The following is a 6,275-nucleotide window of genomic DNA, read 5'->3' as shown; positions in this document are numbered from 1 at the left end:
ATATATATATTTAATATCTAGAAATACACAAGATCATGGATGTACTCCAAGGGAACCCAGTTTCAGATTCCAACTCCCTGCCAGACATGGCTCAGATCAACACATCAATCTCTTTTCTGATTATTTGAGGCCATAGGATCTGCCAGGGAGTCCCTTTGTCATGAACACAATTTACATTTAAAATCATAAAACCTAGGTACTGATTTTGAAGCAGCTGCCTATAGCCTAGGCTTTCCATGGAAGACAGCATAAGAGCTACAAGTTTAGGGATAGTCCTTTTAATCTGATTTCCTTATACCCTCATTCATTTATTCATTTATTTAATACCGAGTTTAGGGCATCTACTATATGGTGGATTCTCATCAGTTTTCACTGATAAAAAAGTAGAGCTTAATAAGAAAGGAACAGTCAAGATTGGGGACAATTATTTCATATATTGAAAAGTATGGGCAGCAGAGAATGTGTTATCTGCCTCCTTAATCTTTATTGCAGAAAAAAGGAGTGTTACTTCACTGATGCATACGAATGTGTGCATGGACCCTAAAACTCATGTTATTTAGCCTTCTCATGCTATGTCTTAGTTTAGGACTTAGAATTATCATCCACTGTCTTACACAGTATATTTGTCATCTGCCTACCTATAAAGGACTAGGCTTCCACAAGAATATGCCTACTTCCTTGCAGCTAATTGTATATTCTTTCCTTGCAGCTAGTTGGATAGTTGGAAAGTCTTTTTTTTTTTTTTTTTTTTGAGACGGAGTTTCGCTCTTGTTACCCAGGCTGGAGTGCAATGGCGCGATCTCGGCTCACCGCAACCACCGCCTCCTGGGTTCAGGCAATTCTCCTGCCTCAACCTCCTGAGCAGCTGGGATTACAGGCACGTGCCACCATGCCCAGCTAATTTTTTGTATTTTTAGTAGAGACGGGGTTTCACCATGTTGACCAGGATGGTCTCGATCTCTTGACCTCGTGATCCACCCGCCTCGGCCTCCCAAAGTGCTGGGATTACAGGCTTGAGCCACCGTGCCCAGACGGCAGTTGGAGAGTCTTTTAATTTGGTTAGCCCAAAAATAAGCATCATTTTAAGCAAGTACACCTGTAAAATATGCGTGTTATATTGTATTCATGACAGAATAGAAGATTGTTTACATAGGTGTCTACTTAATCAACCATGCACTTGTATTGTCTTAAAAGAAAGTGTTTTTGATTACCATAACAGTGTGCCATGATGGCATAAAGCACTGGGCTGTGAGTGGGTACTTAGTGGCTCTGCAGAGACCTGTTTCATTCAGTTGGAGCAGAGTAGTACAGTGTCCTTGGGACAGACATGGCTATTTCAGAAATCAGTGCTTGTTATAAAAGGTTTACTGATTTTAGGAAAAAGTTAACTTGCTGTTAGTGATACCCCAGTTTAACTTGAGAGATAAATTACTTATAGGAATAATATAAGAACAAGAATACATGAAATTAAGAATGCTTATTGGCTGGGTGTGTCAACTCATCTTTGTAATCTTAGCACTTTGAGAGGCTGAGGGAGGAGGATCACTTGGGCCCAGGAGTTCAAGTCCAACCTGGGCAATATAATGAGACCTGATCTGTATAGAAAATAACCAAAATTAGTCAAGTATAGTGATATGTACCTGTGGTCCCAGCTAATTGGAGGACTGAGGTGGGAGGATTGTTTAAGCCCTGGAGGTCGAGACCTATCAGCTGACATTTCTAGCCTGGGAGACACAGTGAGATACTGTCTCAAAAAAAAAAAATTATTAAAAGAACATAATCATAACCTGCCCAACATCTTCTCATATATTGTTTTCACAAGTATTAATAGGTTTTTTTGACAAACCTCTCTCCTATTTACTAATATTTTTTGGTATACATAGAAAGTAAAACTGCCATAGGAGGCATTAATTTTATATTTGAGGAAATGATTATAAATGATAAATTATTGGTGTAACTATGATTACTAAAGTATATGTGTCTTGTTTTATATCTGTGGTTTATATAATGATAAGTTTATAGATTTTCCCATTTTCAGGTGTCAAAGGGAGAACCTGTTGGGAGGTGATTGGATTATAGGGGCAGTTTTTCTCATGCTAGTCTCTTGATAGTGAGTGAGTTCTCATGAGATCTGATGGTTTTATAAACAATGATTTCCCCTGCTCTGCCTCTCTCGTCTGAAACTGTGTAAGACATGCCTGCATCCCCTTCCATCATGATTGTAAGTTCCCCAAGGCCTCCTCATCCATGTGGAACTGTGAGTCAATTAAACCTCTTCTCTTTATAAATAACCCAGTCTTGGGCAGTTCTGTAAAGCAGTGTGAAAATGGACAAATACATCAGGCAAACCCATTTTTTAATTTGTTTTGAAATGTACAATATATTATCCATATAGAAAAGTACACATCTTTAAGTGTATGATACCATAAAATTTCACTAACTAAACATTCTCATTCAATCACTAAGATCAAGAAACAGAGCATTACCAGCACTCCAGAATCTGCCTCTCTTGTGACTGCTGTCAGGTTCTAACCCTTCCAAAAGGCTGTCACATCTTTAACTTTTTGTATTTTATAAAAATAGAATCATACAACCTATATTCTTATTTTCAGTATATAATTGTTTCTGGCTTAACTAAACATTGTGAAATTTATCTGTATTTCTCTGTGTGGTTGTATATTGCTGATTCTTATTGTCACACTTTTTATTATGACAGTTGATACATTCCTGAGTCAATTACATTAAATTCTCATTCAAAATGAAATATTGGGCAAATTTGTGTGCTTCTTATACATACTTGGCCACACAGTACATGCACACATATCTAATCCATGCATAACTAATCCGACAGTATAGGGCAAAATACTTTTTATAATCCTTATGCTCTTAAAGATTTAAGATATTTAAATTCGGGATACAAAGTTAACTTAGAGCCACACTCTCTTCTTTCCAGGCAAGCCATCTTCTGTCAAAAGATAGCTTTATCTTTTGATGTTACTTTCACTATTAACTTTGCAGAATTGTTAGGAAATGCAACAATTACCATGGATCATAAAATACTTTTACAATTGAAATGTGCTTCGCTCCATTGTCAGATGAGTGAATAGAATAAAGGGAAATAGCGATTGCTTGTGCATAGGAATTCATTTGGTTGATGGTGAAAATAAGGTAAAAATCGAAATCTCTTAAATTCAAAACAGGCAAGTATATTTTCCTCTCCTTTGTCATTCTTTCATTTCAGCACAGTGTAAGCATGCCATTGACTAGACTCATTTCAAATGACTAAACTAAAATCCGATAACTATGGGTTGATAGGTGTGGTAGGCTAAAGAATGGCCACCTAAAGATGACTGCCTGCTAAGTGCCAGAGCCTGTGAAGATGTCATGTTTCATGGCATGGGAAATTAAGGTTGTAGATGAAATTAAGGTTGCTAATTAGCTGATTTTGAGATGGGAGGATTATCCTGGACTGTTCAAGTAGTCTCTGTGTAATCACAGCGGCCTTTATCATTGGAAGAGGTTTCACTGATAGCCTGTGAAAGCAGAAAAGGAGGTCAGAGATTTGAATATCTTATGTTTCTGGCTTTGACCATAGAGAAAGGGGGAAAAAATGAATTTTCCTCTAGTGTCACTAAAAGGAACACGTACAAATTGGCACCCTTATTTCAGCCCAGTGAGACCCCACTTTGGATTTCTGACTACTGAAATTGAAAGATTGTAAGTTTGTATTGTTTTAAGCCACTAACTTTCTGGTAATTTGGTACAACAAGAATAGAAAACTAACACAAAATGTGTGGATAATTGATTAACACCAAGTCCTTTTCTTGGATCCAAGAGAAAATAAGAGTGAAGGGGTGGACAAGAGATAAATCTTTTTCTTTCTCAGAATCTGAGGACTATTTTACCTTCTTCCACAAGGCAAGTGGCAGATGATTCTTTAGCAATTTTTTGCCTTAATTTCTGAATAAGATGGCATTTTTATAAATCAATGCAAATCTACTTCTGTCTCAGCAGGGAAAATGTATGCATTGCTTGAAAGTCAAATGTGGACATGGGCAAAAGGAAGGTTTTTGTTTCTTTGTCCTTGTCCCAAAGAAGCATTTTCTGGTTTCACTTACTAAAGATATTAAGATTAGGCTTAGGGGAAAGGAAGAGGGACCTCTCTGACTTTGCACCCACCACCCTAGGGTGTGTACTAATGTAGGATTTGCCTTCAAGCCTCTTCTCCAGAATATATCCCAGAGAGTGTGTTAAATATAGTTTCTCTACTTAAGTTTAATTATAACTGTTTTCTCGTGTTCCCATAAGAAACATTTCAGAATGTGAAAATCTGGTACATATGGAAATAGGAAATTCATAGGGGCTTCTGGGTACCTTGCTCACAGTAATATAAGGATGCTGTTTCATTTTAAATGCCAAAATTGCTCCAACAAATCTGGAGTTTTGTCACTGAGTGAGAAATTAGAGTTAAATACTCATAGCTGGGAATGACATTGAGACCCAGAGATGGAAGTAACTAAAGAGGAGAGGTGCTGCTCATTATTCTTAAATTATAATAAATTCAAAAACCTTGGGCATTTAAAATCTGGCTAGCAAAAATAGCCGGGAATTTGGGAACCACACCTCTTGTGGACTAGCTGATGTTTGCAAAATGGCTTAATACTACTGTCTAATTCCAAGCAAGCAAAGCATTGCACATTAGTGACAGAGCATGAATGCTAACAGCAGGAAGAGAAACAGGCAGAAAGCTGTCTGTGCCCTTACACACACTGACCAGCACCTTCTCCTTGAGTTGTCACCTATCACTCATTAAGTGCTCCCTTCCTCTTCTATTCCCTTTGACCTTTACAAATGATGTTGTCATACCAAATCCTGGATGAATATTTCAAGTAATGAACTATATTATGGGGAGGGGTGTAAATATAGAAATCATACATTCCTAACTTTGAAAACAACATGATGCTCCATTTTTTTCTTTTTTGCTCCCTACAAAGGGAAGAGCTAGCTCTTGAAAACTTTATTAAAGTTAATCAAGAAAAAATAATATCTACGAGCATGTACTCTATATCAGTATTGATGCTTACTAAACGTGCACTTTACCTTTCTACAAAACACTCTGACTTAGCATTATAACCCCATTTTTCAAATAAAAATACAGGCTTAGAAGAGGTTACCTACTTGCTCAATGACTGTACTAGTGAATTGTAGAGCTTGATAAGGAATCAAAGAATACCAAACCCCAAAGCATAAACCACCACCTTGCATTATCACATGGATTTGAATCTTTCTTATGATTTCATTACCACAATCTATAACTTCTGTTCCCTCTAGTTTTTTCTAGTTTCTAATGATGTCTTGCATATTCTTTCTTTCTTTTTAATATATTTAGGTATTAGGTTTAAATTTTTTTAAATATACTTTGAATCCCATCTAGCACCAAACCCAGCACGTACCACAAAGTATTTGGTAGCATTAGCTGGACAGAATACAATAAATCTAATTTACAGATGTGAGCTCTTGAAGGCTTTATGCTATATCTATATTGTGGTAATTTCAGGATTTATTGCCTGTATTAGTCTATGGCCAAACATAGAAGTTAAGAACCCTGGGCCCGGATTAGATCCCTTTTTCTGACACTTACCAATTAGGTGATCATTGCCAACATTCATAATTCCTTGGCTGGGCACAGTGGTTCATGCCTTAATCCCAGCAGTTTGGGAGGTTGAAATAGGAGGGTTGTTTGAACTCAGGAATTTGAGACAAGCCTGGGCAACATAGTGAGATCCTAGAAATAAACAAAATTGGCAGGATGTCCCCAGCTACTCAGGGGATCACTTGGATCTGGAAGTTTAAAGCTGCAGTGAGCCATGATCATGTCACTGCACTTCAACCTTGATGACACAGCAAGTCTCTTTGTCAAATAATAATAATAATAATTCCTCTGCGCCTCAGTTTTCTCAGCCATATAATAAGGTTAATAATACTAACTGCCTAATAACGTTATTATGGAGATTAAATTAATAAACACATGCAATGTGCTTAGAAGGCACATGAGAATTACCCAGTAAAGCTAAGGCACACATAAATACTGTCAAATGAGCCCACTTTTTTGGAAGTAATTTAAAACTTGGAGAATGATAGGCAGAACAGGACAAATATATATATATATATATATATATTCTGAGCATTCTATGTTCAGACAACAGATGTGATATACCACGACTCAACACCACAAAGTCCATTTCTCACAAACTAGGCTTCCCTAAGACATAGCA

The sequence above is a fragment of the Sapajus apella genome, unplaced genomic scaffold, assembly GCF_009761245.1.
Source record: "Sapajus apella isolate SASKATOON/1434 unplaced genomic scaffold, GSC_monkey_1.0 scaffold15, whole genome shotgun sequence".
NCBI classification, from domain to species: domain Eukaryota; kingdom Metazoa; phylum Chordata; class Mammalia; order Primates; family Cebidae; genus Sapajus; species Sapajus apella.
Note: the sequence above shows the minus strand (reverse complement) of the source record.